At 32.8% G+C, this 26,515-nt stretch overlaps 1 protein-coding gene across 2 annotated transcripts in view; it reads right to left on the reverse strand.

Annotated features, from left to right (window-relative positions):
* LOC123522910 (zwei Ig domain protein zig-8-like) overlaps nt 1-26,515 on the reverse strand; it is a 269,951-nt gene that overhangs the window by 165,030 nt on the left and 78,406 nt on the right. Inside the window, exon 1 of one of the 2 annotated variants that reach the window (XM_045300423.2) lies at nt 18,479-18,619. The exons of the other annotated variant lie outside the window; for it this stretch is intronic. The gene's annotated coding sequence lies outside the window, so the exon portion shown is untranslated. Of the gene's footprint in view, nt 1-18,478; nt 18,620-26,515 lie in introns of those variants that run through there. 2 annotated transcript variants of the gene reach the window in all.

Below are 26,515 nucleotides of genomic sequence, written 5' to 3' on the forward strand. Positions count from 1 at the left end.
ACGGGTAAACTACCTTAAGTCGCATTAACAGAGAATAGTGTATGATTATACATACTGATTAAGTGTACCAATTAATTATACATTTACCTTATTTTTCAGGTAGGCATCGAGTTTCATGATCAGATTAAAAGTAACGAAACACTGTCGGATAAATGAGGGTTATATGCTTGATGGTAATATCTTTCTTCCTTCCGTAGTCTGTCATGTTATCTATTTAGATTGTAGTATACATACTTAGTCTTACATAAAGTATTAGGGACGTAGTAAATATTTATCTTGGAAAATAAAGCAAAGTTAACAAAAGCAGAAACTCTTACGAGGATAGAATTAACGTCGTGAGTATGTAGTGCTTTTACCCAAAAAATAACAGTCACTTGTCAATATTCCCTTTCTATATAAAAGTCCGTTATACTCCTTAAGACATTTATATACTATTCTCAAACTTCTATATATTTTATACACGGCGTATGATTAGGTTAATCCATAGCCCGCGACAGAAAGTTTGTATCAGTTGCTTGGTGCCCCATTGGTGGTGATGATTGCCTCGCATTCATTACTGAGACACAGGGGGGATGATTACGATGCATCAAAATACAAAGCGATTTTCCTTCTTAGATGTGGCCAAAACAATTATCAAATCAACATGTAATGTATTATATGTACTAGTTTACTCCATGATAACCGGAAGATATTACTGACACGATTAGGTCTAAAACACTTAAAATAAAATGAAAATTACCCCTCTGTGTGTAGTTTACTGAACAATTGTTTAGAAAAGAAGGCAACTGTAGTAAGGAAAAATATTTGCATTCTTCCATAGGTAAACGCTGAGGCAATCATTAAAGATTTTTGTAAAATGATTTAAGCTATAAACGAGCTCACTATTGTATCAATTTTGGAGGATATCACAAATACTAATACCAATTGAATTCAGGAATAAAATGATTCGGTACATTTTCTACAACGTTTAACCGGTATACACAAGTTTAATATTAATGAAAATTAACGACTGTATATAATGTTGATTTTCATATTAGGTAGCGTTTACACCCGGTTCAGTTCGAGTAGAATGTTAAGATAATGTGAACAAAACTAAGTATATGTTTGAATGAAATAACAACAAACATTGTGTTGGAATAACATATTAAACTATGAACTTTGTATAATTATGGTAAGAAAAACATTACCAATGACGCAGTAATTCTACCTTTTAATGAACAGCCTTACACAAAAATGAAATTGTATGTCTGACAATGTTAAACACCTACATATTGTTTTAAAAACTTCCTTCACAACTTAAATATGTTTTATCTATCATAAACACAATGATAAACCTTTATCGTTTATTTCAATTTAAACTTCGTTTAACTTTGGGCTGTGGTGAGAACGTTAATATTACGAAGTTTCGCATGAACATATGCGTCTTCAAATAATACAAAAAAATATCATGAACAAGTGCTCTATGATATGTGTATTTATTTTGTTTAGTATGCCAATGAGTAGACTCTGTCAGATTCAATATTTGAAAACATCTTCTAACATTAAGCATAAAAATATCTGTACGAATCCACTATGTAAACAGAAGAGCATTACATACATCTGCCTACAGGATTGTCTGTAGGAATTACATGTAATTGAATAAACTACATATTTCAATGTAAATGGATGATAGTCAAGGGATGGAAACAGCTTTGAATCTTGTCTAAAGATTTCAACAATCATGATAAGTATATAGAAGATTAAATTACATATGAAAAGCAAGTGCTTGAAGTTCATTGATCGTTTTAAATGATAAACAGATCAATACATTCTAGAAATGTATTACTGTTGCAGTTTGAATTAATGGCGTATGATTTTAATTCTCCAGTAGAATACTTATCGGTGATATTGCATCACTCTTTCCTAAATGTTCTACACTGAAAAGCTCCGAAAACGCACAACTGGTATGACTCTATACAACTACAGTTTGAAGCATACACTTTGGTTAAATTTTATTTGAGGGAGTCGCATTATTAATCACTCTTTTTTTTGGAAAATATCCACAAAGAAGAAACGCATAGTCACATTTGTGTTTTTTTTGTTAGTTAGGAAACACCTACTGCGAAGATGAGTCTAAACATGACACACATTCGTTTATATACTGCAATTTACCTGATATGCTGAACATTCTCGCAAAAAATTTAATAGTCAGAATAATTTTCTTGAAATTGTTCATGCCTATTAATCAGCTTTACAGTCAATGTAGCCTATATTTATGCATATTAACTTTGAAGTTTATGTGTTAAGCAAAGAGCTGTCATTAAACCTGTCTTGTTATTCGTTTTGTGAATGATTCTTCAATTAAAGGAAGTTTTAAAACATTTTACCAGAAAAATATATTTATTGCTTAAAACATGTAAACTGTAAAAACAAACAACACATCTGAATTGAATACTTTGACATACCTCATTGTAAAATAACTCCCATTGTGTCTTGATTTTGAAACTTTCCACAGCTAAAATATCTTCATCTGTGACATGAAAAGTGTTTTTTTTTCCAGTCCAGCAGTTTAAGAGAAAAAATTTTACTTCACTTTTCCACAGAATTCAAAGCATTTCAAAAACATGATTTTCTGACTAAGTTATCAAAATTTATTTTCACGCATTAATGATTTCAGAACATAAGAAATTGTACGTAATAAGTCTAAACTTATCTTGATATCAAACAATTTGTTCAAGATATTCCCATTAAGTTATTAATTTGTAAAAACAGAAAAAATAAAAAAGTGTGCGTTCAACTTGAAGCATAGATAATCTAGGATACATGCACTAACATAATTTGTACCAAAAAGAAACAGGAACAATCGCTTTAATGAGGCATACTGAAATTTTGTTTAAAAAGATAAACAAGCCTGAAATGAAATTTGTCCAATTGTCAACACTGATGAGAGCAATGAACGATGTTTCTGAAATACCAGATCAAATAAAAGATCAACAGTAATTCATCCTCATATAAGACAATTTCTTATTTTACGTTGTGGAGTATGTGAGAAGAGAAAAAAGGATTGTATCAAGACACAACAATGTTCTATAATTACATACCCTGTCTGATATAGCAGGCAATCAGGGCGATTTCCGGTATGGAAATTCGAAACTAGCAACTTGTCAATACTACGACAATAGCTGTTATTTGCCGTGTGTATGATGATAATGAAGAAATGATATTAGCTTTTAATATTGAAGAAGGCAATTTGATTCTGAATAAGTATGATGTTCATCAAGAGCTGCTATTGGAAGAAAGCTATTAGCTAAAGATTTACTCTAGAAATTTTACAATTTTACCAAAACTTAAGAACATTTACAAGATCTGTTTACTTCTTCGTCGTAACGATCATTCAATACAGCTAAATATAATATTTATGAAACCGTATACACATTTCACTTTTAAATAAACTTCTGCATCATTTCATAGTAAAGGCTTTTGCGAGAGCGGTCAGAATGTTAACCATGATTTAATACTTATTTACTTATCAATTTCTAAGAAAGACCAAATAACTGAAGTTAATTAGGTTTTGAAATAAACATTTTAATGTGTGTAACAGTACTTCAGAACGCTTCATGCGATTGATGTCATATAACACTTTTCTGAACCGTCGGATGTGGCCGTTTGGTGTATCACTGCCGCTTATGAACCCGGTTATCACGGATTTCAACAGTGAACCTTGTTTTTCCCGATAAAATGCACGGGAACTAGTAAGAGATAAACATTTACCATTTATAATAACGAAAAATCGGTTTTGAAAGATAAAATATTTTTAACGTAAAAAGCATCAGAAAAAAATAGCGTTATTTTGAAGTTGTTTCTAAAAGCACCTTATTAATGTTGCTTTTGACCTACATCAGATCTGTATTTCATGAATCGTGAACGTGATTTACATTAACGTATGTCAAAACATTTCTTTGATTAAATGTATGAATGTGAAATGAAAAATTCCATTAATTAGATTTTGTTAATGCATACGGTCAAAGTGATGGAAACGACAATGCAAACGTGATCCTTCCAAGTAAACAATAACTAAAATAATAAGTCAAACTATATTTGTTAGGTTAAGTACAGTACTGTATTGTCGTTTCAAAAAATGTTGATATTCATGAATAAGAATGCCCAGAAATAAGTGTTTTTTTTTAATGTTAGTACTTACATAATAATTGTAGTGTTTACTTTTTATCATAAGATAAATGTTCTGGAAAATCGTGATGCACAGTGCATGTTTAGTGATTGACCCCTCTACAGTTAATTGCTACGCTTTCCTGTTTGATAGTGCGATGACTAATAAAGTGTAGGACTCCACGATGCTTTTCTCTTAAATCCTACATACAACGGACGGAGGGAGTTGATTATTGTCTTACAGTTTTCTTAGTCGTGCCCTTAAAAGTTAGGCTCTTGTTGCTCTGACTTCAGACAAGTTGTTGAGTACATTTGTGTAATTGTACCTTAATTTTGTTTTGCTTTATTTATCTGTTACTTTTGCACTTATGTTAGAGCCTTTCTCCACGGGGATGTTATTTACATTGTGTTGTTTAACTTGTTGAAAATAGGGTAAGTGCGAGTGTAAACCCCCAGTTTCCTTTATTTAGGTTACTGACCGTTCCAAGGCGGTGCCCCTATTTTCAACTGGTTGATTTGTCTGTCTTGTATTGTCTGTTGCGTATGTTTTCTTGTTTGTTGTAAGCGTTTTTCTCCGCCCCACCCCCTCTGTTGCCCTTTCTTTTCCCTTGCTTTTACGCTACTTTTTGCATCCCCTTCCCCTTTACGTTTAGTAAGTTTTCTAGGCTCCCCTTTGTTTTGGCAGCCGAATCCCAAGAGGGTACTTGATTGTTTTTTCCTTCGTGTGTGGGTGCGTTTGTATGCTTGTGAGTCTATAACGGTGCCCCATTGTTTTCTTATGTGTTGCTTGTTCGTTTTTCTATATTATTTAATTGATCGTAGTTGTGTGTTTGTCTTTGGTACACGAGTGTCTGCGCTATTGTGGTTTACGTTGTAGTGCGACTGTTTTTTTAAAAGAATATGGCATTCCCTTGTATATTCGTCCTTGTTCAACTTCCCCCCCCCCCTCCCCCCTCCCCCGACCCCATTTCGCCCTTTGCCGTTTCCTTCCCCTCCATCAATATTTAGCATAATGTACTTGCTGTATGTTTGAAGCAACCCGTCTGAAGTATTTTTCCATTACAGTATCTTTTTGTTGTGGGCCTGCTGTGTAAATGCGTGGCTTTGGGGCTGTGTTTTTGGTGCTCTCTGCTTCCGAGAAATCTACCCTTACCTATAATTTTTTGGGTATGAAGGCATACCGACACCCGACCTGTAAGACCCCTATATATATATATATATATGCACATAATTAATGATTCGCGTATCAACAATTCAAGTCTTGATTACTTGTAGGAGTATGACAAATATTGTTTGAATTATGTATCTAGGTCAAAGCATGAAGGTATAAATCCACTACATTTACAATATAATTGCTTTGGTGATAGCATTAAACGGCATACCGGCGCGCTGAAAAAAAACAACAACAGAAAACTGAGATTGTGTAAAGCAATAATGACGTAAGGAATCATATCTCAGTGCTTAAATATCGTGATAAAACTTTGGAATGTATCTACGTATCTGTGTACGGCTGCTCATTACAAAGTTTTCTACAAGGATGTCTGTTACTGTATTGAGTTTCGCAAAAGTATATATAGGTCTAGATATAAAAACATGAATCTGAACAAAAACAATGACTATTCTAGAGAAAAATAACTGTTAAACTTTCTAACACGATACCAAGGATAAGTATTTAAATCCTTGACGACATCCGCTATATATTTGCTTGTTTCGTGTGGTTTTCTTTTACAGCGCACTACTTTGGCGTCTGGTGCTCTGACATCATAATTGTGAGTTTGTTACATAATAACGTCACAGTTTCAACCGTCTTTGTTAAAAAAATAATATCTTATTTAAAAGCAAACCACTAAATGAGATATATTATTTCAATTTTGACACGTTACAAAGGATAAGTACATCATCAAATATTAGCCGGTTTTCTAAGATAGGGCATAAAATTGGCCTGATTTGGTGACATACTTTGCATTTGTAACAAGAATAACATCAAGTAACAAAATCTAAAATTACGTAACATGTAAAGACGTTTTAGTAGTGTTTAGTAGAATGCGTAAAATTCACGAAATTGCGCCAATTTTGTGCTCTAGGTGATGATTTCCATTGATTAACTTATTATAACACGTTTTAGCGGATTGCGATTATATACTTTGAAACGAACTCAAATAGGCGCTCCAAAACTTTAAATTTCTATTTTCGAACACTCTCTGTGTATTAATATAACATCTTTGTAAGTGTGTGGTGATGACGCATGAGATAGCCATTTATCAGAACAGGGTCAATACTTCAACTATTCATCAGAAATGACTTTCATAAATCTTCAATATGTCTAGACCCTTCATTGTAAACTTTATTTTTATGGATTCTTTGCCCTTTTGCATTTACAAAGAAATGGCGGAAATTGTACGAAAACTAGCCGCAATGGATAATTGTGGCAGAGGGAAATTGCTCTTGTAGTTTTATCAATAACAAGTAAATGTACTTATCTTTCTCACGAAATATAGATCTACTACTGTAAGAAGAAGTTATTGACACGTGTACAATAAATTATCAGAACTCATATCAATGAGTGTGAATTTAGACAAGATGGGCATTTGAAGGATAAAACATTTATCAATAATTGATAACTGATGAATAGGTCAAAATGTTTCTCTTTAGCTCAAATTAGATGAAAAACATTATTTAGGAATAATAATAATAAAAAAACGTCAATCCTTCGACGTGAGTGCTTACGAGTTTGACGAAGGGAGCGCTTATGTTTTTGATGAATGAAAGAAGCGTGTGAAAATGTCTGACATTAAACTAATGTAAAAATGGAAGTCGAAATAAAGACATTAGTGCAACATTTAGAGAAAAGTAAACACTCGCAACTTTTTATCATGCTTTTTCTATGGAGTATATATTATATAAGATTTCTCAATTCTATATTTATTATTACAAAATAGAAAAAGTGGAAACTTCACAGGTCGCTCAACACGACAAATACGAAAATGTTGCAGGCTCGGTTTAATTGAGCCTGTTCATGGACGGTAGTGGAAATGCATGCTACCCTCCACGCCCTCTAGCCCCGGGTTGAGTGCTAGAAACTAAAATTTATAATGTTACCTGCAACCGATGACGTCACTGTCGTGATTCTAACAGTGTTTGATTATTTGATATTTCTAGATATTTGTAGTATACTGTGCTTTGTTAGGTAGGGTTTGGAGTCACACCAACAAATTATGGTCAAAATGTGACATTTGAAGCATTTAATCGTAGACAGAAACCAAATGTCCCCTTTGAGGCATTGTTTCCTGCAATTTCGTGCGCCTTCTATAAGCCAACAGGATAACTTTCTCACATGAAGAATTCCACGCTCCACGTTTAGTTGCGAACTCACCTCGGTAAGAGGAAAATGTATCAATTTCGGCCACGGAAGCCACGTGTAGACTTTGAGACATATATTGGCTGCAGAGTTTATTCCTTTCCGTATTTTATCAACATATTTCACCTACTGAAAGTCTGTGAGTTTCATAATTTTATTACATTTTGCCTCTATAATTGACAAATATCAGTGCAGACAACGTATGACTATCTCTAGGGAGTTTCTTGACTGAGTTTGTTCTGTTCTTGTCTTATAAAACCTTGATCTTTGACCAAGTAAAAGTTAAGTTCAAATGCATCTGTAGTAATTATACATGATATTCTGTATTTGTTTCTCCAATATCCTACAAAAACTCCAACTTATTATCCTATTCAATTTTATTTACACTTTTCTTTATAAGAAAGGTATAACGCTTACAGTAATAATAGAAATAAAATAAGCCTCAAGATAGATGTATAACACAAACCAAAGAACCATCCGACAGCGAATATTTCTTTCGGTCTCAGTATTTAGAACAATTAATATATTATTGAGTAGTCGTTTAAACGACACGCTCTTTGATTGTTTATAAAGGCGTATGCTTCTTGAATTAGATAATTGTTAAATTGTGTTTCATGGAAATCAACAAATGCGTCAGTGTAAAATAAATTTTGTACTAATATAATTATTTAAACCATCAGTAAACAAACCGGAAAAATACCTTGTTATGGATGTCCATCGAAAATATTATTTCTAATCAACTCAGGCAAGTCGTTTACGACAATTTTTATCTTATTTTGAAGTTTTATAGGCCATATGGAGACTTTATTTCTAGTATTAACAATTACAAGCAAATTAATTCATATATTTTGTATAAAGGTAAACGGGAATTCCAAATGCTAAAGAGGATTATTAAAAAAGAAAATTTTAATGATAAATGTTGATTAAATTCTAGGATAAAACTGGGAAACGTTTACTTCCAGCCAAATCTCAGCAGAGAACGCACAGTCAATTTACCCAACGCGTACAAAACTAATAAAATAATCAGAATGATAAACAACAATAAATATCATATGTAAATGATCGCAGTTAGACATTTTTTCATATATCTTTCAGCGCGTTAGTAAGATATGAAACATTCTATAAATTATGTTCTACTTATGTCTGATAATTTAAAGGTAGATCAGACGGAATTAACGGCGTTTAACCGGGAAACGTTTGCTGCTGTATACTTACATGTATGTTTTGGGGGAAAATGCCATTTTTCAACTCTTTCTTCGATACAAGTGGCCTATGACTTTTATTGTACTTCTTTGTTTGTCAGATGATTGTTCTTCAATATCCAAAGATTGAAGAAATTCTGTTATTGGTAAAATTTTCACCCTTCTCATATAAGGAGACTGTAGCGTACGCGTTTAAATGTTAAACAAGTCAGTGCTACTTTCCTTGTTTGAAAATAACTTGAATTAGCGTACAGAAACAATATAAAATGTCTTGAAATGTTAACATAAGCGACTAAATGGTACGGCTGCTCATTACAAAATATGGTTTATCTTTTAGAGAGACTGAAAATTTATATAAAACTAATAAAACATCACTGACCTCTGGTTTATGGTAAGAATACTTGGTCTACCTGAAAAATAGTCATTTTCAAAAGATAAAAAGGTAAGGCTAGATTTCCCGGAAGCACAGAGCACGCCAAACACATGTACAGCCTTTTAGCTATGCATCACAAAAAAGAAACTGTAATGAAAAATATTGTAGACGGGTTGCTTGAAATATTCAACAACAAGTACATTTTACTTTAAATGCAAAATACAAAAATGGGTAGAGTGGGAAAGGGGTTGATTTAAGGGTGGGGTTTTGGGGGAAAGCAAGGATGAAGGGTTAGGGTAGGGTTAATCCTGTCATAAAAAAGGAAGGAATAAAATGTTTAAATCAAACCGCCTAAGACACACACAAGCAGGAAAAAACAACAGTGTTGCACCGCCCAAGAACGGCCGGCGGCCAAGATTATGGTTGAAATGATAACTCACTCAAAGTTAAGAGGAAGAGGAAAAAGAGAACCAAAAACTGCATTACAAGGATCGAGTCAATGCAATAGAGCACGTATATTTCGATATTTTTCTTGTTGAATTTGCCGATGAATAAACACTGTCACATTTTTTTTGTCAGAAAACAACTAACATTAAACATAAAAATATCTGCACGAATCTACTCTGAAAAAAAACGGAAAAGAATTTCATTTATCTGTCTAAACTGAAATGAAAATATCAATGTAGTCAACTTGAATGTGGGCCCTGAATGCTTTTATCGCAATATCGGATCACCAATGAACAGAAGAACGGTAAACCAATCTCCTGTAAGTCAGTTTCCTCCTCTAAGATACAGACTGTGGAAAAAAAAAACACTATTTTATCAAGACACAATAATGTTCTGTAATTACATATCCTGTTTGCCATCGCAGGCAATCAGGACAGTTTCCGGCATGATAAGTTTAAACTAAGAAATTGTCAATACTACGACCAGAACTGCTATTAGCAGGTTTAAGAGTAATTTAAGACATGTCAGTGACAACGGAAAAGACTAGTGAAAATTTAACGATAGTTGAATAGAAACTAGATTTTCGAGATATCATCGAGAAATAAAAAAGAACTAAAGCTGTGTAATTTTAATCAACGAAAGAAAGGGGTAACGTTAAATACCTTGGTTTGAACTAACAACTGGGGAAAACAAATACACGTACCCCAGGTTTTATATTACAAATGTATACCTATCTAAAATTATTTAACATATTACCTTTTTCCATTTCAATTATACTTTTGACACAAATTTATGGGTCTAAAAGTTCTGAACAGTTTTTCCATGTACACTTACGAAACGGCACGTTTTTTTTTTGGAGAGGAAAAATGGCCATTTAACCAGACGCCGAGGCTAACATTGTTTAATTACGTCCAAAATACCGAAGTATACACTTTTTGACTTTTCCGAAAATATAAATAAAATAACAGTATTATAGCGGTTTTTTAAGATTTCTTAGAACGCCAAATACCTTAGAAAAAAAAAGATTAAATGTGTTGCCTGTTACAGCGCTTCGAACATCTTTGCGCAATCGAAGTCGAATAACCTTTGATTAGGGTCGTCAGAGCATATCCCTGCTGTGCATAAAATAGTTTATTATTAAGGTCAAATGTTAAAACTTGCGGGTTAACTGTCCGCCGTTATATAACTGAAATACTGTTGAAAAACGGCGTTAAACCCAAAACAAACAAAGAAAAGAAAATATATTATACATATCTGGTAAATATTGATCCTTAAATTCCATATATCACGATTATAGATATGAAAGTCTACTAACACTATCTAGGAATTAACTTAAGGCTAAGTCTTTTTTTATAAAATATGACACACGAAGTGAACATAAAGTAGCCTGTTACATTGTTGGGTCACACAGGTACAGCTCGCGCACCTGTGAAGAACCAATTGCCTTTCAGGCTCTCTTAACACAATGAGTGGGTTCCAGTTAACACAACTGAGGGGCATCTCTTTAACCGCTCGACCTAGAGGGCATTTAAATATTATATCATACTGATCAATGATACACCCAGAACAATTCAAATACTTTTTTCACTTATTCAAAGAATACGACAGAAATCTTATATCATAATTAAGGTAATGAAGATATTAATCGACTCCAGTCACACTATATTTTGAGATTGTTTCTCATCTGATTGATGAGAATATCATATTTTTTATACACGGTATTATAGAAATACATCCCTTTGATGTAAAATATCATTTATATAACAGACTTTGCACAAAATATGTATCGATGAAACTATACTAACTCAGTGTCCTGCTGCGCTTTATACTTCGATATATTAAGGAAATCATACAAATGTACTAAACAGATGTTTCGTCTTCGATTATAAATGTATGACCAGTAAGTTTTACTACATCTTTATTTGATATGTCAAATAGCTAACAACAGATAGATAATAAGACAGTTCTTAAACATCTTTTTTACTGAAAAATACCATTAATGTAAAATAGATAGATAATAAGAAAGTTCTTAAACATCTTCTTTACTGAAAAAAAATATTGATGTAAAAATGTCTAGGAGAAGCAGTGAAGAAATTGAGAGTAAAACTCACGGAGAAATGACAGATGAAGATAGGCAAGTTCAAACGGCCGGCAAAAAATGTAATACTTGCTTAAAATGTATTATGTAAATAACACTTTTCTATATCATTGAAATTCTTTTTTAAAAGTTAAGTTCATCAGGTTGTTAATGACCTGTTGACATAAATATAAAACCTAGTTACATAAAACAATCCAGTCACTTTACTACAACACCTTGTTTCTAAAATGTTACAAAAATACACGTAAAGTGCTAAAATTAAAACGATCAACATTTAAAAAATCTAGTTACGGAAAATGTATTTTTAGCCACTTTACTACAAAACCTCGTTTCTAAAATGTGACAAAAATACACATTCAAATGCTAGCTATTAACGTAGTATACTATTTATAATAATTCAGATGTGTAAATGTTTGTTTATTGATAGACAACATTATGATTGAATATTTCACATTTCAGAACAGGTATGTTCATGCATTCCTATAGTCTACATTAACGCTACATGGTCTTCTTTATCTCTTGTTAATGGCTACCACTGTATGACACAATAATGGTCTTTGAAATGACTTTCTTACACCAGAACTGCGAACTGATGTTAGATGTCTAGTTAAGAAAAAGTATCATGGTACGCTTCCTGGCGTTTTCCGGGGTATTAAGTGTAATTCTTCGATTACAACTAGATTAAGATTTGCTGAACTAGACTTCCTATAAATTCAAATATGAAATACTGCTTTAATGTGATTAAAAAGTCTTAGTGTGTGATGATTCATTAAATAGACACTAATCAAAGGAAAAGGGTCAATACTTTGACAATTCATCAGAAATCGCATTCATAAATCTTCAATCTGTCTAGACCGACCATTGTATAAAAGTATTGTTTGGTGGTGAGCTTAGCCTATTCTCCTTTGTAAAGAAAAGGCGGACATGGTTTAAAAAACTTACCGCAATGGATAATTGTGGCAGGGGAAATTGAAGTCGTAATACTACAATATACAAGAAAATGCTCTTATCTTTCTAACAAAAATATTACTATAAGGAGAAAAGTATAAACGCAAAACGTCGGATATTATGTTATAGTGTGTATAAGGTTTGATATTACGTTTTGGGCTAGAAGCTAGTAAGTCTTTTATTATATTTTCATTAATATTTCGAACATTTAACAATAACCATAAGCTATTTCGACTGCAGTAATTGACAAAATGACACAAAATTATTTTATTGTGTTAATCTGTGCTACCAGCAAATTGTGAATTTTGAAGTCGTGTTAGTCATGTTAATATGTTTGAACTCTTAATGCTAAAATAAACTGTTTCAGTGAATGAAACTTTCCTGAAGGTATCTCAGCACGTTTTAGATAAATAATGTTCTACAATGTAGGATTTCTATACACCATATCATTTCAAATCATCATTGCATCCGAAGGAAATAGACATTTTAAGTACTCTTTTCGCAATTTAGATTTAACTGTGCATGAGCTTATTTGTTTTACAATTTGCGAAATACCGATTGCTGTTCAATTTATAATTTTATTTCTTGATATTTTGTATTGAAACCTATCTCTTGTCAAAAGAAACATTAAACAACACTGTGGGATGACCGTTTAACAGAGGATAAAACAGATCCACCGCAAAAACAATGCTACCTGTATATTGGCTACCAGGCATTATTCTAGGTTTTCCGGATAAGTGACGTGTTGCCGTAGCTTTATGTTTAAACAAACGAATTGCTAGCGGGGGACCTTCACCAGCAAAGTCTTCATATTCATAACAGATTCATAAGTTCAACTTTGTGGAGAGGAAATCAAAAACCTTGTTGCTTACTTATTTACCAACTTTGTCGGCGGGGAGTGGTGTTGCGATGGACGGGGCAAAATCAATTACCGAATAGTTTACTTATTTACAAACTTTGTGGGCAGAGAGTCGTGAATGAGGACTTAAAACATTTTCTAATGTCATACAATATGACTTGTATATATCTAACAACTTTTTGCATTGATATAACTTCTTCCCACAATAATCCAGTCATTATTAGGGATTAAATATTTATCGATGGTTTGATAAGCAAGACTATCAGCAATCATCTGATGTTGTTCAGTTGCCGTTTAGACATTATTAAATATATTGGAAATTAAATAGAATGTTTCTGAAAATCTCAAACAATATGCTTCAAAATGATCAAATCTACACCTAAGTATAATATTCAGCAACCAATGTTAAGTTTTTGATTGCTTTTCATAATCTGAAATTTTAGGTACTACGTTGACTCTATTTACCTGAACACGCGTATAAAAAATAATGATGTATTTATTTTGCTTGTTTAGTCTGCCGATATGTAGATACTGTCAGCTTCAATACTCAAAGATCTCTTCTAACATTAAACATAAAAAAAATCTGCACGGATCCACTACGCAAAGAGAACAAAATTACATTAATCTACATGTGAATGATATTTAGACTAAGACTGTATAATTGCTTCGACGACAGCTTGCATTTGAATGGAATAGAGTCAACAGATTTAACTTAGCAGACTGCATCCTACTTTCTAAGAATTTTTTCCGTAATTAATTCGAGTATATGTCACATTACATGTAATTACCTGTATGATGACGTCGCCGAGATGAGATTTTACTTAATATTTATATTCTACATTTCCAAGAGGATGACTGGACGTTTACCTGATGCACTTTTGTATAACGCACAACATGATTAAAATGTTAAAAAATGTATTATTGATGTTGTTAAGGTGATATATATTTAATTAATGAAATGTGTCTGAAACATTTAGACAGAATTTTATTAAGGAAGTTGTTATTACGGAAAAGTCCAAAACAGTACTAAGCGCAAAATGTAATATTTATGTGATAGACAGCTACATCTACGTGCTACTGATTTAAATCTGTGACACCGACCATCCGAAATGGCGTCAAGCTCTTTTACTGTATGTGCACAAATCCATACATTCATCATTTTAAAATTTTACTTCATGGTGTTTGCCTTCTGTGTTTAATTCAATGTCCTCTTGTTTTCTTTGTACTTAAAACAATAAGATATAAATCGAACTTTCTTTAAATCCTAGTATCATTACGATGCTTTTAAAACATATTTCTGGCGTGAAAGGCAGTTAATTCTTACGATCAACTTTTGCATGCTTAGTGCGGAGAGAGAATATTATGCGATGCAATAGTGCTATGCATATGTTCATAGAACAGAATTGCACGTCACTATCTAACGACAGTGAAAAATAACAAAAAATGACGAGTTGTTAAAGAGGCCTGTTATATTCAAAACTCAGCCTTACTTCACTCTATAAGCTAGAAAATATGAACTAAACTATAATTCTAAATTTAATCTTCTTGATCTTTTTATGATAGATTCACCGAGAACACTTTACAACAATAATCAAGTATTAAACGCAGAAAACCTTTAAGAAAATAAAGAAAAACATCGTCGTGCTGCCAATACGTTGTCAAACGCTGTCAAAATATTGCAAAATCCAGTAACAGCTTTTATTTCTCAAAATAGCAGATTTTTTAAAAACAAAATTTACAATTTAGTAAGAACATCATAGCCAGATTGTATCAAAATCAGCAAACGAACCTCCTGACAAACTGTTTACTAATTTTGCTATTTTGAAATTGTTCCAAATGAAACTGGAACAACAACTGTGACGAAACTCAGTTTAAATCGTAAAACAACAGCAAACGGAAATAGCCATTTTGTTCAGATTGATGAAGACCATGACACTATCGCATCATTGGATTACAAACATCTTCAAAGACAAGAACGGTTTCTCTAATTGCAATATGCTTTGAAAGCGAACAACATGGATCATGGTCTGGATCCATGCTGGGCGCAAAGCCACTATGTTGGTTTTCTCATGGCGCGGCTCATTTATCAATACTATAATAAGACCAATTGTATGCAGATATTTTTGTGATATTTTTGTGATAATTGCATGGGATAAGAAAGCTAGATCTCCAGACTGGTATCGACAAATGAAAAAAACTTCACGAAAATGATAAAGACGTAGGGGATTTTGACAATAAGATAATTAGTTAATGTTAGGCTATGGAAACAAGGACAACTGTTAAAGTAGTTGGTCAAGAGGTTAACGTATTTCATAAAATTATGTCAAAACATTATCACAGTGTATTCTAAATCATCACAAAATCAATTATCAATAATAACTCTTTCTTCATTTTATTTCTAATACAATTAGGTATGGTCTTGAAATTGTATTCAAACCCTTTACAAATAATTGTCATGTTCTTTCCTGTGTAATTTCAATTGGACAAGTGGTTAGTCTTGTAATATTGACGCACAGTTTGGTTTTAGGAAAAACAGATCGACTGTATATGCGATTTTTATTCTTCATTCTGTAATTCAGAAATTTGTTAGTAAAAATAAACGTTAAAAACTTTATAGTGTAGTTTTATTGATCTGAAACAGTGTTTTGACTCAATTTACAGAAATGCACTGTGGTAGAATTTATATAATAGCGGGCTCAATGGTAAATTGTTACGTATTATACGAAATATGTACCAGTCTGTCAAGTCGTGTGTAAAATTTTGTGACAATTTCTCTGATTATTTTTATATATCGATTGGATTCAGATAGGGGGAGATAATCTCGCCAATTATGTTTTCTCTCTTCGTTGAAGATCTAATATTTACAAAATGGAATCGATTGTAGTTTCAGCCTCCAAGAAATTTGTCTAATATTTCTTCTTTTTGCTGAATATATGGTTATATTTTGGCTTGACACCAGCAGATTTACAGTTGTCTTTAGACGGATCATATGAATATTGTAACAAGTGGGGTCTAGACGTCAATGTAGTTAAAACTAAAATTGTTGTTTTTCGAAAAAGAGGTGGTATAAGAAATAATGAACAATGGTCATATGCTAATGAGGATATAGAAAGGGTAAATGATTTTAACTACTTGGGCGTAACATTAAATTACACAGGAAATTTCAACCTAAATACACAAACTTTATACGGAAAAGGCCTACAGGCAATGAATGTACTTGTTTCAAATTAAAAAGATATGATACAAAACCAAAGATAGCTTTACAACTATTTGATGCATTTGTTTCATCTATCATAACGTATGGTTGTGAGATATGGGGTTTTACAAAATCGAAACATCTTGAAAATTTGTATCTCAAGTTTTGTAAAAGTATTCTTGGCTGAAGACAGCCTACCTCTAATGTAGCTGTATATTGAGAGTTAGGTCGATACCCTCTTTACATAAATAGATACGTACGCATAATAAAATACTGGTTTAAATTATGTAGTAATGAAAATATAATCATAAGAACTATTGTCGATTCTTCTATGTCAGATGTTGAGATGAACAAAGTCAATTGGTCTAGTAATGTAAAAGATATGCTAGCCAGATATGGGTTTATAGACGTATGGTATAATGTATACTAAATAGATATTACAAACTTTCTGTCAATGTTCAAGCAAAGACTGGTTGATGAATTTATGCAAGATTGACGAGGCAGTATAGATCGAAGTGCTGTATTGTTATTGTATAAATCTGTAAAAGCATCATTTGCTTTTGAATACTTAGACAAAATTGTTACAAGAAAACTTAGGATAGCATTTAATTTAACAAAATTGCGTATATCCGCCCATAGTCTTCGAATACAAACTGGGAGATACTCCCAAAACAGAATTGAAAGAAATGTACGTTATTGTCAAATATGTGATAAGAATGAAATAGAAGATGAATATCATTTTGTGTTTATATGTGCACAATGAGTTACGACAAAAATATATCAAGTGCTATTATAGACAGAGACCAAGTATGTTTAAGTTCGTAAATTTAATAAGTAGCCAAAACAAATCCGAATTATATTTGTTAAGCAAATTTATACATGAAGCCCTAGATTTACGTAGCCGTTTGCTCAATATCGCCGAATAAACAACTATCATTCATAAGTTGTGATTGTGAAATTAGTTAGATTATTGAAATTCATATTCATAACAGATTCGTAAATTCATCCACATAACTTTGTTAAGGAAAATATTATTTTCTATGTATACACGATTTGTTCCCATATATGTCTTGTTTATATTGTGTTTAAACTTTATATTGGAAAACACTAAAAACTGTATAGATTATGTGTATTAAAATATGTTCTGTTCTGTTCTGTTCTGTAATATTCAGTTACCTAAACTTTTACAGAACAGTCCTGTTTCGTCAAGCCCCTCTGTGTATTTTTGTTGCGCTACGTTTATAAAAGTTTATAAGTAATAAATCGGAAGCGCACTTTCAGTGCATGTTTTTATATTGCTATTTCGAACATTTGCAGAATATAGGATAACGGAAGTAGAATTTATGGTCAACAATACAGTCATAAGACAAATTGAGTGTTAGGACTTTTTCCGTACCTAATTTCATACATGCTACAAAATACTCATTCCATACCAAAACACTAAAATTAAATGTTGTAATCGCCCATACTTGAAATGACCAACCTAGGGCTGTGAAACGCTTGAAATGATCGGTTTGATAAGAGACGTTTCGTGCATCCTGCTTTGAATGAAATAGCTCGTCGAAGTTACCAACATAGAAACTTGACTCAACTTGTTACAATAGCGCAAAAAGCTAAATAAGACGAATTATTTGATTTAAACAGAGCAATATAAACATGCAAAAGGTAAGGGTTGATTTGCCGGAAGCACAGAACAACCCAAACACAACCATAGAGCCATACATCACACTCGTTTATTGATGCTTAAGACCTACATCTGATTTTATTTTTTATTTAGTTTAGATATTCGAATAACATTTAGTTGACATGCTAAATAATATAAACCCTAAATGTATAAACATGCAAACCTACCTTGTAAATCATATAAATTAATCCAATATTTTGAGGTAATAACACCCATTTAAAATCAACATAGCTGTTCAACTTAGAAATAACTAGGATAGAGTCTTGGTAAGAAATATGAGACAAATAGTTAACAAATATTAGTCCGATACCAAGCAGTACAGCATTGAAGCAATCGGCGCTTTTCGTTCGCAGGACGATGTATCTATTTTTCGTCTGCTGATAAACAGATACTGTCAACTTCAATATTTTAAAACTCATCCGTTGCAAAACACAGAAATTAACTGCGAGCGTCTATTTTATTACAGAACAACATCAAAAACTTATCCGTAAAAAATTACATTTTTAAAAAACAAACTATCAGAAAGAATTAGCCACACTACATTCGTTTCTATTTACATTGATTATTTTATTGAGAAGCGTCATTTGAAGATGATTTTGACAAGATAGATGGCACATCCATTGTTAGATTAATAATTTGATACTTGATTAACTTGTTTACCTACAATGAGTTTGGAATTTCATAACGTTATCAAAGCCCAAAGCATTAAAACCGCGCCATTTGCAACTCTGTAAGCTTTAGACTAATACTGAGATCATACGTAATACTATATACAAGAGCTTCTGTAATTGTTTCTGTCTTGTTGTGCAATGCTATTGGGAAAGGAAACGTCATATTATTGTAGACTGAATACAATTTACATTGATTTTATCATCGATTTTATTCTCGATTTTAACATGATCCGCAGCAATGGCTATATAAACATATAGCAAGCCGCTTATATATAACTCCTCGATAAAATATGGCTATTCCATTTCACCCTATGAATGTTTGTATAAAATTAGTAATACGGAAACGGAGACACGTCAAACTCAAATATTTTTTATTATGTGACGTGTTTATTTTGTATGCGCTAATTACCATTTATGCAAGCTTTCTTCCATCCTATCTTACTTTACTATTTACACCTTAAGTTACCGTTTTCATTTTACGTTTTTATCCAAATCATGCACATGATATCACAAATTACGTCACATCATTGGTTATTTCTTTAATTCATTGCCTTGACAACTATATATTCGTATTCAAGAAGAGTTTTCGCGTAGTAAGTTGTCATTATGTTGCCAATAATTGGAAATAGATATTACCAATATTTCAGATATGAATTAAGGCTAAAGAGAAAATCAGGAAATGGTCGACTCGAGATCATTAAACATCAAGGACACAAAGACCACAGACTTGACAGGCAATTGTACAAACAATTGATTTGTGTTTTGTTTTTTTCTAAATCAGAAATGGTCTTCACCGAAGTACAAAATCGTTCATAATGACACTAATAAGTACCATCTTTAACCTTTAGCCTGCTGGCGGCTATTGATTCTGCCTTTGCGACCAGTGCAGACCAAGATCAGCGTCCGTGCAGGCTGTTCATGGTCTGCATGTTCGCTATCTAGTGAGTAAATTTCAGTGAACACCCCTTCAAAGAATAAATGGTACTGCCCTAATTGAATGATGGACCAGTCCGTTTTACAAATTTAGCAGGGTAAAGTCAATGGAGTTTTCATATTTGTGTGGTAACCACACCAGCTATAAAAAGAACAATCTCATCTCAGGTATAAATTGTTTTAACTACAACGTAAATTATGTCTAAAATGTTTATGCATTATTCATTTTTATTGACATTAGTTGAATAAACCAGAGTTTTCATATTCATTGCACATATCATTTAATAGATCTTAAATTGCCATATTCTTTTTATTGACATTAGTTGAATAAACAAAGTTTTCATATTCATTGTACTATCTAGCAGACGTGCTTGATTAATGCTAAAAGTTCTAGGTGCGACACTGTACCAAACAAAGCTTATTTTATTTGAAAACTCGCCAGGTAGAAGTATCACTATTAACTTAATTCTTATGCTACAACTAGAACTATCAATTAATTCATTTACTTTTGAAACACAATCGCACACTCGACTTCAATTATAGTCAAATGAATTCAAATAAGAAGAGAAGTTATTGTTGCTCCATCAGTGTAGTTGTGTCAGTAAAGACTTGTATATGATGGAATTCGAAATTTTCATAATATGTTACAGTAACACTTGTGTTATTTGTGTAACAGCTCAAGATATTAAATGAAAAAGTGTAACCTAATTGTTTCTGTAACACATTTTATATACAAAAAAGAAACTCCACCAGAAGACAGGCTTACTGTAAGTTTGGCTTCGATTTGTAAATATATTCAGTTGCCTACTGAAGCCAAATTGCACATTTACACATTACCCTAGTTGAGTAAGAATGCAGCCTCAAAGAATTTTTCTCGAGCTTAGTCAATTTCACATTTCTCAGAACGAAACAGTTACAGATGGTATTTGGTCTGTTATTATTTGGGACTAAAACAATATTGGTGAAAATGCATTAAACCGACAAACTCTATCAAATATATATTATTTTGATAATACAACAGCAAAAACGATGCGATATATAATGCATATTGACTTTAACTGAAAACATTTACTAGCGCCTTTACGTAGATTTATGTCGCTAATCAAACAGCCAATCTACATAATAATAGTAATAAATAACCCACTGTAACCTCGATATTTCGAACAATACTTGGACAGTTTATATCAACAAAACCTTTTGATCGTTATAAGATAAACATGTATAAAATATGCAGCAGGAAAGGCCGTTCCAAGAAAACAACCTCCTCCTCAAGACTCAACATACACTGAACAAGTTGTAATGTATGTTACAATAAAAGCAATCATAAATGCAATGTAGAAAAATCGACATAATACATATACATTTTTAAAGATTAGCAAACAGACCGGGCAGAGGTCCATAAAAATATAGAGTGTTCTCTCTTATTCAGTTGAAACACGTTTTAAGACGATATTTTTTATCTTAATCTGACTTGCAAACACATTGTGGGAGTGTCAATGTATTGGGTAGACATTTTATATATGGTAAAATGATCAAAATTTATCAGCTTGTTATTACAATCGGCCTGCATATCATTGTACTAAATCCCGTCTAACACAATTTTGACTTTGCTCAAATATAACAAAATTTTGATCATAAAGAAACATTTGCCGAAAGAAGACAAACACTTGGCAAACAAAAGTGGTCCATATCAAAGCAAAACAGCAGCACATGCATTCACTTTGTATATAAAATATGTATTTTTATAATTTCGTCTGCTGATCAAACGATACTGTCAGTATCAATCCCTTATAGTTTACTGACGAAAAGCGTTACAATTACCGGCGAAGTAGCTTCGTTTATGAAACAGACAAAAGTATCAAACTAAAAAGTACTCCGCCTGATTTAGCTTGAGATTGCTTGTTTCTTTTGAGTTTAGCGCCGTCTTTCAACAGTATTTCAGCTATTTGATGGCGGACAGTTAACCTAACTAGTGTTCCTCGATTCTGTACCAGTCCTAACCTGTTTCTACGAAACTGCCAACTTCTTCACAATCAAAGGCATAGGACGAACTGACATCTGGCACAGCATCTTCTATCATGTCGTCACGGAGAATACGCCTCAACCGGGGATCGAACTCACGACCCCGTGATCCGTAAATATGCACCCTTCCTGGCTGAGATTAATAAAATGTAAGAAATATATATATGATTAGCCAGATCTCGTATTCTCAATATCTAATCGTCTAGAGTCACATAGGTCATATGGCATGTGCAGGCACTCAAGTAGAACCACAGACTATCTATAAGCCAGCCGGATGGTATCATCACAAGAAAAGGATTACAGTAAATGTTGATGCAAAAATATGATTAATATGTAAGATGTCTGCCTTTATATTTTTACAGATGATTTATCGATAATACTATATTTTCTCTTCATATGAAAACACGTGATATTTTATCGCTGCCGATATACACGGGAAAATTTGAAATGATGATCTGCATAAGATTATATAACTGTTTAAGTCCAATGTTTAAAAATGGATTCTGAAATTGTATAATATAGTGTAAATGTAGGTGAAGCTGAAAATATCCGGATCAATCTAAACTGTCACATTTGGCCATATTTCCCAATATTTTATGGCGGAGGAAGACCTAAGGTGCCTCACCCAGTACTGACAGGTATCTGGATAGAAAAAATTATTTGTCAGATTGATGGTTTCTTAAAATCCACTTGGTGAGGGGCGAGTGATTTGATGTCAGTGCATTTTAACAATCGGCCAAGGAGTCCCTATAATCCGCATCGATTGAAACTGCGTGCGGTTATTCTTTTTTCTTCACCGCGAACACGGTTCAGCAAATTCTAACAGATGATCTTTTGAATTAACATATAAAGCCCGTTTCATAATAAAACATGACAACTGTTTGAAGAAATGTTATCATCTATAGTCATTGCTACTAACAGGAAGAAAATGAAACCAAATGTCGCAATATCTGTCCTACCAAGCCGCAAAAGAATCAATATTAACACAAATATTTTATTATCAATTTTATTCATATCATTCTGAATTTTTTATAAACATTAGGAGCAACGAAGTCTCATCAAAGCAAAATGAAATATTGTGATTATACACCCAGACTACAAAACATTGTAATCAACGGAGGTTGAGGCCTAATATATCAGAACATGTTGCGTGATCTAAGACATTTTCAGTATAGCTAGATCTGTTATACACAGGATGTGTTATTTACTGAATAAACGTCAATCTTAAGGAAATAGGACAATTGGATGATTTGCATTACAAGTTGGAATGAACGTTTTCATTTGAACACGAAATCTCCTTGAACACCATTAAATGAATTCTATTATGACACAGCCGGTTTATGTTCCGTATGAAAATGGACGTAGTACGACTAATAGCTAGCCAAAATTTCAAATGTTTACTATTACTGAACAGATATGTATACATGTAAATTATATACAAATATTATATCTCAATACAGACAACAGTGTTTACGGCGCCTAAGAAGACAGAATACCGATGTACATGTTTTCTAGGACACAAAAAAAAGTCTATAAAGTCAAAACTGATAAATGAGCCGTGCCATGGGAAAACCAACATAGTGGGTGTGCGACCAGCATGGATCCAGACCAGCCTGCGCATCCGCGCAGTCTGGTCAGGATCCATGCTGTTCGCTAACAGTTTCTCCAATTCCAATAGGCTTTAAAAGCGAACAGCATGGAGCCTGACCAGACTGCGCGGATGCGCAGGCTGGTCTGGATCCATGCTGGTCGCAAACCCACTATGTTGGTTTTCCCATGGCACGGCTCAAATTAGTGTCACTGTAGATGACAGTTTATAAGTATGATAAGCACAACTAATTACCTTACAACTTATGATTGTTTCTATTGCGTGAATAAAGTTTTTAAGATGTAATAAATCAGAGAAATATATGAAAATATACGGAAAATACGAACATTTTAACGATGCTTTCTAAAGTGTATGATTGGCCGACAACATGGTACCCAGTCAGGTAGAAAAAATACCCTATAGAATATGGAAGGTAAATTATGACAGTTTAGCTGAAGAGATGAACCAAAATTGCGGTGGTTTCACGACACATGCTGTTGTTCCATGCTTAAGAAATGACCCTATATCTGTAGTAAAAGCTATTTCTGAAACTGAAGATTTAAAATACACGAGATAATTCTAAAACGGTCCATAATCTCATACTGCACATAACATAAATATATGTAAACGTAAGTTAATGTTTCAATTTTATTCAAACTATTCCTGTTTCTTATACGAAAAAAGAACGAATTATTTGTTTTGACATACTGGAGGTATTTCTAAAGCCGTTACAGTCAGTGTCAAAAGTAACACAGGTAGTGATAACGGCCAAAATGGTTCTGTCAACTTCAAGACTGTTTTATCATCTGATCAAGATATGAGTGTCTGTAAATAAAGACAGAAACCGTAAGCAAGAACGAACAATAAGTGGGCTATAATAATGTGCTCGACACATAGAAAAGGGAGAACGCACTCACATATCTCAAAATAGTGATTGTAAGTAGCCATTGCAGCTCTATGGTGGCATATTTCTGAATACGCAAATCATAAAATTTTCATGAAAATTTTATTAACTTTTGAGAAAAACAATATTCGCGTAAACATGAATAAACTTTCGTGAATTTAGGAGAACGTTTTCGTGAAAATATTATCTGGTTATCGAGACTATATGTCAAAATAGTGCCCAGTACTGCATTAAGATCATGAAGATAACTCTATAAAGACAGCTTCTGTTTTCATGAAAGAAAAGAAAGTTTCGCGAAAATCTTTTATTTTCACGAAAACAAACGTTTTGTTGCCATATTTCTGCATACACTAAAGCAGATAATTTTCGCGTAAAGTTAAATTGTTTCGCGATATTCTTTTTTTCTTGAACATTTATAAGATCTCATGATATTTTCACGATTATCGTATGGAGAAAAAACATTTTTTTCTCAAGATAATTCATTTTCCACTTAAAACAAGCTTGGTTTCGCAAACAAAACCCATCTTAATCATTTATTTATTATCGCATGCAGTAGTTGGCATAATCGTAAATTGTTTTCACTTAGGACAAGAGTTTTTTCATTAAAGTTTTTTTTTTTAATTTTCACGAACACTATACGAATTGTCGCGAAAACTATCTGCTTAAATTGATGCAGAAATATGCCACCATACAGCTATATTTCAGAAAGGATATCAAAATGTAAAATGACAATAATATTACATATTCTGTACTTGCTAACCATCAAATGCTTAATCTCGTTACAGACCACGGGGAATAAATAACATAAAATACTAAGAATCAAAACATTTTAAGGCAGTCGCTGGATCAAATTACTCAAATATTATTATGTGTAAAGTTTAAGTCCAATACGTTAAAATAACATGAATAATGAAGAAGTTTTATGCTAAAAAACACAAATGTCAAAAACGTACACCAGTCCGAGAGACAGGGCAAATAAATGCAATAAACGAGAAAACGTAAAGCACTAATTATGACGCCGGCGCTTGCTATTATCATACCGAAGTGAGAAACGTTCTCTCTATTTCTTGACAGGTCCGACCTACGCCAGTGATTCCATACTTGAAGACAGGAAGATTGATAGTTAATCACAAAGCTGTCGGGATACCAAATTAACCTATAAAATGAATGCAAGATTAATATACAAATGTATGTCAAGAAAACGGGAAAGGAACCGTAAACATGTTTATGTTTAACTAGTTTCGTTTTTTTTTTCATTACCTCTTGATAAAAATATTTCAATGGGCCTATAAATTCAGAGTCTTAAGGAATCGGAGTAAAAATCAAAAGGTCTAGCTTAACATATTATTAGCAATCATTGATCATTCGGGTTTAAAAAACGGAAGAAAATTCTATTTGACAAGTATATGTTATTCGCAGACAATTAATTTGGGGCAATGTACTCGACACAGTTGACCAGTCTTTGGAACACAATGGAACACACGTGTAACAAACAATTTGCTTTATCGATTTTCTGCTTTTCACCTACAACATTGGCTGTCATTTTTCTAGACAATTTTCGTGTACGCCGACATGTATATATAGGCAGCAGAGACTTTGCTCTTCCCATCAGTTTTCATGTGAGAAAGACATCCAGCTGGTTTAAGGAAGATCGGTGGTACTCCCCGGGTGCCCGCTCTTGATGAAATAATGCACGGTAGGGCACCTGGTATCTTCCTCCATCAAAGTTGGAAAGTAGCCGTATGACCTATACTTGTATCATTGCGACGTTAAATCCAACAAAACACATGAAATGGCACCTTAAAGGAACATTCTTAAAGCCAAGCCTGTCTCAGTGTGTATTATACGCATTTGTTTAACTTACCAGAAGAACATCGTTTGACACACGGAACTATTTTTCTTTTCCCATTAACATATTTTATGCATAAAGTAATGTAATTTGAGTGTTGGATATAAAACATAGAAGATCCAACAGACTAATTTACCTACTTCTTTACTTTAGATATACCAATCCACTGCAGATCCAACATAAATAATTTACCATCTAATAATATTACAGCGGGATTAACGTTATAACATTGCGTGC

The sequence above is a fragment of the Mercenaria mercenaria genome, chromosome 8 (assembly GCF_021730395.1).
Source record: "Mercenaria mercenaria strain notata chromosome 8, MADL_Memer_1, whole genome shotgun sequence".
NCBI lineage: Eukaryota > Metazoa > Mollusca > Bivalvia > Venerida > Veneridae > Mercenaria > Mercenaria mercenaria.